Source organism: Lissotriton vulgaris, chromosome 9 (genome assembly GCF_964263255.1).
Source record: "Lissotriton vulgaris chromosome 9, aLisVul1.2, whole genome shotgun sequence".
Classification (NCBI taxonomy): domain Eukaryota; kingdom Metazoa; phylum Chordata; class Amphibia; order Caudata; family Salamandridae; genus Lissotriton; species Lissotriton vulgaris.
Genome location: NC_141697.1, coordinates 233,514,572 through 233,524,847, shown reverse-complemented (window position 1 = coordinate 233,524,847; position 10,276 = coordinate 233,514,572).

Genomic DNA, 10,276 nt, shown 5'->3' with positions numbered 1-10,276 from the left:
GACGGCACACGCCAGTTCTGGTGGATGACCAACTCTTCGTTGGTTACGTGGGCGCTAAGAAGGGGAAAGCGGTACACTAGCGGACCATTTCGAGGTGGATCATCTTGTGTATGCAGGCGTGTTACTCCTTGGCAAAGAAGGAACCCCCTGTTGGGCTGAGGGCTCATTCCACTCAAGCCAAAGCGACTACAACTGCCTTGGGCCGAGGTGTGCCCTTGCAGGACATTTGCCAGGCGGCTGCGTGGGCCTCGCTGCACACGTTTGCAAGACACTATTGCCTGGACAGCCAAGTCCGGAGGGATGGCTTCTTTGGCCGTTCCGTCCTCCAGGACTTTCTGGTGTGATTATTGGGTCGCAGACCCACCACCGGGGTTGGTATTGCTGGGGTATCTATTCTAAGGTAAGGAATCTATCATTAACGTGTCTTTCAGATGCACAAGTTACTACTTGTGTAACGATATATCTGTAAGAGACATTAGTTAGTGATAGATTCCTTACCGACCCACCCATCCTCCCCGTTCTGTGAACCGATATCTAGGGTTAAGGTCATCCCCTTTCAGGGCCCTAGTTTCAAGGCACCAGTGTTGGTTTTTGGCATAGCTCTGCGTTTCTGGCGCGGAAAAGCTGTGTCTAAGAACTGACGTCAGCACGCGGAGGCGGCGTCTAAGTACTCCGACGACGTCATCACGGCGCCGACGACGGACGCGGAGCCGCAGACGACGCCTACCGACGCGCAAGGGTACTGCTACGCAAAAGTTTCCGGATCCAGTCTGACGCCTGGGGATATTCTAATGATTCAGAAAAGGGGGTGGTGATGAACAGAGTGTCTGAATTAAGCAGACCACTCTTACCCAGTCCAAAGATCAGGGCTTGATCCATCACCGTTTTCTAGCTCACTACACCATCCCAGCTCAAAACTTGGCTATATGCAAATTAGTCTGACCCTGGCCCAGTGCATCATGGGAATAGGGCAGACCAAAATACCAAGCCAATTCTTATACTGGGAAGGAAACAAGCTTCCGGGGACTGGTTTCTGGCATTTCAGCCGTCTTCAGCCCGGCTTGCTTGAATCCTGATGGTGCAATGAGCAAGGGACTCACATCTGAGTATACCCTTCCACGCTTATGGTGGACAAAAATGATTCAGAAAAGGGGGGATATTCTAAGGCAAGGAATCTATCACTAACGTGTCTCTTTCAGATGCTGTAGACCTGTGCCATTGCTATGTGCTATTCCGTTCGTTACCCTAAAGGTTTGATTTTGACGTTGTTAGTTGACATAGGCTACACATGAGTGGCCCCACCAAGTTTCAAGTTGTTTGATCAGTTTCTTACATCTTATGTGTATATTTTCTTACAGACAACATGATACCTGAAACAGCCAAAACCTTCACTCAGTAGGTACAAATATTGCAACATCCAGAAGGTGGCACAGGGGTTCTGGGCAATGCAGAGGATATACGAGGAGAAAAAGGCTGGTGGGATATGGATCGTTTTCCCCTAAGGTGCCCCTAGAGCTGACACAGCAAGAGCAACTAAGTCCGCCACTGCAAGCCTGGTCGTTGATACAGATCCTGTGCCCAGCACCTCTGGTATTCAACACACCGCCTCACCTGCCCCACCTGGCCCACGAGCACAGTTATCTGCTTTCAGCATGGAGGATAGGAGGCTATTCTCCTATTTGAACTTAAGGACGACAAACGTTGGAGCATCAGATAGAGCAGGTGCTCAGACATACAGAGTGCACTGGACCTCCCAATCTGAAAGTGTATCTGGAACTGAGCCCTTAAACAGTCCACCAAGTCCAGTTTTTTTCAAATTTATAGTTGTCAATTGATTTCTAATGTAGGGTAATCAAATAGTAAGTGTAGGCTTAGGTTAGTATTAGGTTTAGATAGTGTTTTAATGTAGGCTAAATTGTTTAAAGTGATATAGGTTAAGTTTCCTTTTCGTTTGAGTGGGGGCAGATGTTTAAGTACTTTGTAAGGATGTAAATAGATTTCCTCGAAATAAAACAAAATATATATATATTTGTTTAGAATGCATGTGTAGGTAGTCTATTTTCACATTCATGATACATAGAACTATCACATATAAGATGTGCGGGACCAGTAAACATTTACAATGATCGAATCGTTTTGAAACATCATACCATAGTATAAACAGAGATGGCCAAACTGCCCATGATCGTGCAGTGCAATGGAAGATATCCAATACAACAGAAGTAGATCATATTAATCAATATCCCCTAACATTGCAGTAAGTTAACAAGGTTACAGGTTTTTTGCCACAAACAAATTTGTTCCACATGTCCTTTTCCCAATATCTTCTGTCAGCCTTGCCACATGATTAGGGTTCATGATCAAACTACTTTATGCATAACAATAAAACATTTAGCAATAAATTAAAAGAAAAAAGATGGAAGGGCAGGATCGGCTAATAAAAAGGCATACTACCCACACCTAATATAAGACTGCAAGTGTGACAGTTTTAAATATGTCCATATTAATCTCATACAGCTGAATGCCGGGCCAGTATATAGTAACTGTGACAGTCGTTCTGTATCATCCCAATAGCAGGGCACACTATAACCCATGCATATACCATATTAAATAGCGTTGGAAGAGTCTATGGGGTCATTCGGGGCTGTTGCCACCTGGAGCGCAGTTAGGATTATTATGCTCCAAGCGGTCGAAACGGGGTACTTGTGCAGCCCAAGCCTATCCTCCCTCAGCAGAAAGACAGCTTCCGCTTTAGCCTGATTCAGCATGGATTGTATGCAGGCTTTGAGTGGTGGGGGATCGTCAGTTTTCCATCGCGCGTGACAAGCCGCTTGGCCGGCACCAGCCCCAAATCCAAGAAACCAGAAGATGCCCAATACTTATTATCCCTGGGAAATATTCCTACGATACAAGCCTCCCATGTGTGCGGCAGTGCCCTATCTGTGCAACTGAATCACACCATGCCAGTATACCCGCAACCTGGGGCACGACCACAGCATATGCAGGAGATCAGCATTCACTAATTTGCAGAGTGGACAACAAACGTCTATTATGTTAAAATACCTATTAATTTTGTCTGGGGTTAAATACGCTCTGTGGATTATGTAAAATTGGATCAACCTAAACCTTGCATTCCTAGGGATACTTAAGGCTCTCCAGCAGCGTAGCCCAATCTTTAGACGTCCAAGGCTGTGACAAGTCTGCATCCCATTTATTATGTAGTGGCCGTAAATCAATCCTGGTATGTTCACAAATTGATTCTGCAAACCATTTCATAAGGTGCGGCCCGTACCCATCACGTGGATGTACTGTAGCAGAACATGTCTCTGGAGCTCTTGTGACACCCCAGCATGGCTGTCCAAGCGGCATGACTCAGGAACTGACCAGGTCAAACACCCTCCTCTTCAATCAAAGAGAGAAAAGGCTGCAATGCACCTCTCTCATATAAATCCCTTAGTGTGCATATGCCAGAATCTTGCCGGTCTGCGAGGTCTGCTGCCCGAACCCTGCCCCCCTCTTTCAGCACGCCCAATGATGAGTAGATTGGCAGAACATAATATCGCCGCCCAGTCCTCCCAAGAAACCTACTACTACAACCAGAGGAAAGATGAATAAGCCTATCTGGCTTATTCAGCATTATATTCAGCTTTAAATCGGTCCCCCAAAAAATAGATGTACTACCCAAACCCTGACAAAAAACAAACCATCAGTGCAACAAACTGGTTCCCATTATAAGGAAAGGTATGAGGGTGTCAGGCCACGAACAGCATGCCACCATGAGATCCCCAGTTAGCTCCTGTCCTAGCATTCTATCGTATATTTCCACAAGAAGGGCCCACAAATATTATTAGGAGATATACGTGTTCCTACCATCATACTGCCCCCATAGTACATTAAACAATACAAGGACAGAAAATACCAAATGTCACTGGGCTACAGTTCTGCATCCAGTTCAGGAAGTCAGCTTCAGGACCCAAGCTGCTATACGATACCATCAGAGGTCTACGTCGTCACATCCGACATTCGTAGTGACACGGCATCCGACAAACCGGCCATAGATGAGTCGTCATCTTCTGGTGAGTGAACCGGAGTTCCCTCCTTTCTGTTTGATTCTGCGGCTTCCACAATTCTCTCCGCTACTCGGACTGCCGACTGTTGTTCCTGTCTGATCAGCTCATGGTCGGGTGCCACAGACAGAACCTGGTGCTGCTGCCTGGATCCTTGATGACGACCTGTTTTGTCATCTTCTTTATTCGTGCCATCTGGGGTGCCTGTAGGTATGGGTCCTGAGAACAGACATGTTACTTCTAACCAGTCCCACGTGTCTTGGGGCGTGTCAAAGAACCTTGACTTTCCTTCAGAGACTACACAGAGCCTTGCCGGGTAGGACGAATTGGCAATGTCTAGTTCTCTAAGTTTCTGTTCAACATGGAACGAGGATCCTCTTTGACGCTGGACCCTTATTGTGTAATCTGGGAAAAAGAGGACCTCTGCATTCTCAAATGTAAACTCCGGCACCTTCCTGGCCTCTCGCAGGATCATATCTCGTTCCTTGAAATGTACCAATTTGAATATAAGTGGACGCGCCCTACTACCTGGCATCGGTCTTCGGCCCGGAATGCGATGAGTTTGCTCCATGGTGAAAAAGGAAGAAAATGCAGGAGGGCAGTGTATCCTTAAGCCAGGGTTCAAGAAAGGCCACAGAGTCCTGACCCTACACCCCTTTGGGCAGCCCAATTAGGCGAACATTATTCCTCTGCATCCTCCACTCATTCCTTCTGTTGTTGTATCCTGGCCTCATGTGCATTTTGCTGTTTTTCCAGAAACCAAGTTGCAGGTTTCAATTCCGTAACAACTTGTTCGACAGAAGCAACTCTGTCCTTCAATTTCTGATGATCCGCATGCAGCAGTGTAAGGTCCAGCGCGACTTGGTCAATTTTGGATTCCACCGACTCCCTGGAACACTCTGTGGCAGCCAGGATGGCATCAAGACGATCCTTCGGGGGTCCTGCTGCTGTAGTGATTGTGTTTGGTCCATTTCTGCCGGACCAGTGTGCTGCGAAGAGGCCCTCGATCCATCTTCCCTGGTGCGGCCTATCTGTCCAGCAAGGTCCGCCAGTATACTCCAATTGCCTCAAATCTCCAGCAAGGCAGGTGCCAGGCATCAAGTAAGGCTGCCCTACTGGCCAATCAGCAATTTTGCGAAAAGTCCACTCCCAGGCCCCTACTGGGGTGTTCAGCAAGTGTATTCTGGACCTATAATCCAGCTTCCTTATGATCCCAAAATAACAGCCCTAGTCTGTGGCCCAATGCTCCCCTCCTTCTGCTGCAAACCAGCGGCCATTTCTCTGTCTGGCATACCATGATCACTCATGGTCATCAGGCTTGCTCCCATACCAGGCTCGGGTCAAATTAGTTATACCGCAAAGCAGCGGGCATCGACGAGGGCCGTCTTTTATATGCTTGCTCCTGCAGTCCCCAGTGTTGACCTGCCTCCCTGTAATTATAGGCCCATGCTATCCGATGTCCAGAACACACACCAAATTGCCAGTCTCTTCAATGAGCATCCGGTCCTCTCCCACCACACTCTCTGATGTGCAATAGGCCTCCCTTGCTCACCTGTGTTTTCCCCCCTCCATTCGCGTGCACACTCATAGCTCCTACCACGGGTCCCAGGCCTGCCTGCAATCTGCTTTCAGCACGTAAAAGCTTGGAGATTTAGACATTTGCCATCTTTCAGGCCATACCTCTGCATCGTCGTGAAGAGAGGAATGCCCCACAGGGCACCCCAGACTCTGCCATTGAGCTGCCAGTGTTCATACCAGACTCCACTAACACATGCACAGACATACCCTCCAGGGCTCTTCCATAGATATCTGCTGAAGCCCACGGTTCCTCGCAGAGCGCTCCTCCTCAACCCGCTGTCACAACGTTCTGTCTGATCATGCAAGTGATTCACAGTGGTAATCCAAGTGGGCGTAATCCTGGTCTTCAGGTCAGCGCACCGTCGCTACCATCCACAGTGGAAGGACGACGCAGGCTTCAGCCATCTCTGCAGCAAATCTGGGGAGGGTCTGAGTCCAGGCCGCTCACGGGATGTAGCACCACCCTCTCCGATCTCTGTCGGGCGGCCCCAAGCTCCGCTTCAGTCTGCCTCGGGAAGATCGATGCACTCCTCTGCCTCCCCGCTGCTGCGACTCGGCACCAACTACACCACAGACCCAAGGCCATGCTCGGCGGGGACCAGACACACGACAGCGGCTTCCTCAGGATGGTGGTTTTGGCAATGTCGCCGCACCCCAGGCATCCAGAGGGTACACCCTGTGTTCTGCCGTAGCGTTTACTGCAGGTGCCTGGTATAAACAGATAACTGTGTCAGATTATGGGGATTAGTGGCAGTATTTTCTCAGATTTTCTGACTATTAATCCCTTTTCCCAACTTGATTAATTGCACAACATGTGTGAGTGGCTTCACTATCTAGGGACAGGACACTGTCGTACAGCCTATTCATTGACCCGATCAAACAAGCAAACAATGTACATTTCAATATGTACCTTTTCTAATTGCTTGGGGTTAGGGTGCTAAATAAGTTGTCCTATAGGCCTTGGAGGAATGGAGCACCCTCTGAATTTCTTACGTAATGTCATGTTGGGTGGTACTTAGTTAGCTGCCTTGTGAACTAAGGCAATCACTACATTTGCTGGTCACCCCAATGAGATGTTTCCACTGGTTAACATGTTTGGACATGATACTTGTCAATAGATTTTTTCCACACACTTTGAGGGCACATTACCAGTTAAACAATGTTGTGGCCAACTGAATTGGCACTCAATGTCCATCAGACATTATGTCCTTCAAACGTTATGACCTCTCACTTCAAGGTCCCAATGTTTCAAATTTATACTGTATTTGAGGTAGTGGCTACACAGATTAGTCATTGTTGACACCCGTCTTCTTTCATGGTGACAGATGACACACATCCGGCAACTGAAATTGCATTTATTTACATGGGCAAAACACACTTGGTCACTCTGGGCTAGTTAATTTGACAACAACTCCAAAGGATGTATCTAGCCAGTGGATGTCCAGAGTCCTTGTGGGGAAAATGTCAAGCGCCATTTAGAGGGATTGGACAATATCAGAGGATGATTGCAGTGTCACTGGGGAGGAATGGCCAAATCGGTAGTCCAAAAATGTCCAAGGTGAACATGGCAAAGACAAGATGAGGACAGTGATAGTTGATGGTCCCTGGCATGATGGTGATCACAAGACTAAGCAACAACTGGACATTTGACACAAATTAATGCTACCACAGGCTTCCCTTCTAAAAGATGTACCGACCTCATCTTCTTCCACTGTGTGCTGTGTCTCCTGTGAGGGTGGAGTGGTACATGTGGCAGGCAAGGGAGACAGACACATCAAGGGCAGAAGATGCGGTTGCCATAGCTGCAGCAGCATTCATCTGTGCCAACACAAGGCATCACAGCGGCGAGGAGAATCTGAACACAGCAGTAACGCCACAATGGTAGGCTGCCATGTGGAGTCGTGGTCACCAAGTTTTTTCAGATTGCCCTTCCAGCTCTTTGGCCACATCACTGGTGCCACTTTGGCAGGGCAGTTGTTGATGCCTCGGTGTCATGAGACTAGCGTTGCCAGCTAGGGACTGCTGGAGGCCGTGGAGAGTAGGTGCCTCTGATGGTAACATAGTTGTCCCTATCAGGACTGAGGCACCCACGGACCCCCTTTAGTGTGGATGCCAGGGTCTCCAACCACACATCTGATCTATTCACTCCCGCTAGACTCCTATTGCACTCCGTTGGAAAGTGATCTGTGGGGCCTCGAAGTCCAGGGTTGGGAATGTGATGGTAGCAGGTGCCTGTTGGCTGTATAGTGGGGTATGTGGAGATGTCAGAACGCTGCTGACCCTCTCTGGGTTCAGAGATGGTGTTTCAAAGGAGTCCAGGAGCTCTTGGACCGTGTCCTGGTTCGATCGTTGGAAGGTTTATCATCAGCGTTGATGTCTGGGACAGGGTGCTGACCAGGAGCTACAGTTTGATCCTCTGCAATGGAAAGGGAAAATGAAATGCAAGAAAAATATCTAATTGTGACAGTCTCTCCGTTGGACCCCCAGTGCCTGAAACAATGGGCCTCCTGGTGGAAATGGGAGGTCCCTGTGAATTTTCAGTATTGTGTAAAGGCACGGGTACCTAGGGCGGTCCACTTTGAGATACAAGTTCTCATCATCATCTAATATACAATTATCATGCCAGCCTTTCAGCAATCCATTTATTGTGGCCACTAATGCAAATATCGGATTGTGGAGTATCCTTTCATAACACTGGTGTCCTTTAATTGGGACTAGATCTCATGTTCGTAGTCTAGTCGTTTCATAACTACTATGTTGCCCCCTTTATCAGTCTTTTTAATTACCAAGTCCTAATTCATTTGTAAAGATTTGAGAGCATTACATTCATTGGGAGTGAGATTGTCCTTCCTGATACCAAAAGAAGGACCATGTTTTTCAATACTTTCATCCAAGTCCTTATTCCCTAGTCTATGAAAAATCTGAACATTGTTACCACTTGTCAAATTAGGAGACCAGCAGGACTTGCTTTTAAGACCGCTGTTAACTGTCAGGCCTGCTCTAAAGTCTAGATATTCCAATACCTTAGCCTCCGAAATGGGATCCTCTTCCAAATTCTGTAATTGAAAGCAACGTTACATTATCATGAATCTCTTGTATTGTTTATGTACTGGCCAACTTCCGTTTGCTTTTGGCGCGCCTGCGGAATGTTACCGCAGGCATCAGCCTGAATAGCCTACCGGAAATGTGCTGCTAGACCGCTAACTAGCAACATACAGGAAGTGAATAAAGTGTGGGCTTTCGCCTCACAAACAACACAAGCTGGGGAGGACAGGAAAGTCAGAAAGCAACCAAAGGTAAGAACGCTCTACTGAGTAGCGTCGAATAACTAAAACTGCACAAGACACGATTAAAACACAGATCAGATTAAAATGAAAGTCAGCTCCTTGCCTGAAGCCTAGTGGCTGTGTGCCAACAATAAGTGGCTACGACCTATCCTAGTTGTCAAATGGAAATCAATGACATCCTTTATATTTCACCATGTGCAGAGTAGGTGTTCTGCAGGGTGTGGGAGATCTTATGTATTTCTTTCACACACTTGTATGTATGCATTGATCCCTCAGGCGTTGAAGGCAAAGGTCCAGACAACCAGCTTATTTCCACACAGTTATGTGGCCATGACGAGTGGCTTATCCTGTACCTACTACACTTGCATCATTTGTGGCTAGCCACAACAGACTGATATAGCAAGCCGTTACGAGGTGACATGTCATGCAGCACCCCATTTGATGTTTTATTTGGGTGATGGTGAAATTTTCTTATCCTACGGAGGGTCTTTTAGACAAGATTTTGACTAGTCATGGTGCAGTACACACTTTATCTATGCAACCCAGGATATTTCCACATACGCAGGACTACCCCATACTAAGAATGAGCATGCCCTCCCCTTGTGATTTTACCTGCAGTGGCAATGATGACAACAGGCAAGCTGCAAGACAGACAACTTTGAGCAGGCTTCAAGGATGGCTGCATTGGTGAACACCTGACCTTTTCACAGTGGCACAGGGGTGTGCACAGGAATGACATACTCCAGTGTATAGGATCCTTCTATGCATTTTTGAAAGGATGCATCTTGGCTCAAACCAATCAGTATGCATGTACAATCAGCCACATTTGACATTACCCAAGGCCCATGTTCCATGTATGTACATAGGTGTCATTCACCACTAAAGCGAGGGCCATAAATACAATGCCATACTGCCAACAGAACATCCTTTTAGCAACATTTTGGTGGATAAATCCACTTCTCCTTATTTACAATGTAGCGTGAAGAGACTTAACGTTGATTAATGCCACCTTGTGAACTCCCACCCTTCACTTACCATGAAAGAGGCATGCAATGGGTGTTTCTATGAGCATTCCACCACAACAGGCATGTACATTTTTGACTATCCCATATCCACAAGGCTTGGGCAGAACCAAAAACTAAGAGCAGGTAAACACTAGGGCCGCATTTACAAGCCCCTTGCGCCGCCAGTATGTCACTTTTTCTCATATTTAAAAAGACGCACCGGCAGCAGAAGGGGCTTGTAAACACAATTGAACATTTCTCCTCATAGTTTGCTCTTTGTATGTATGCTGCATTCTGTTGCACACATATGAACAACAAACCACCTGAAAGGATTGTTTAT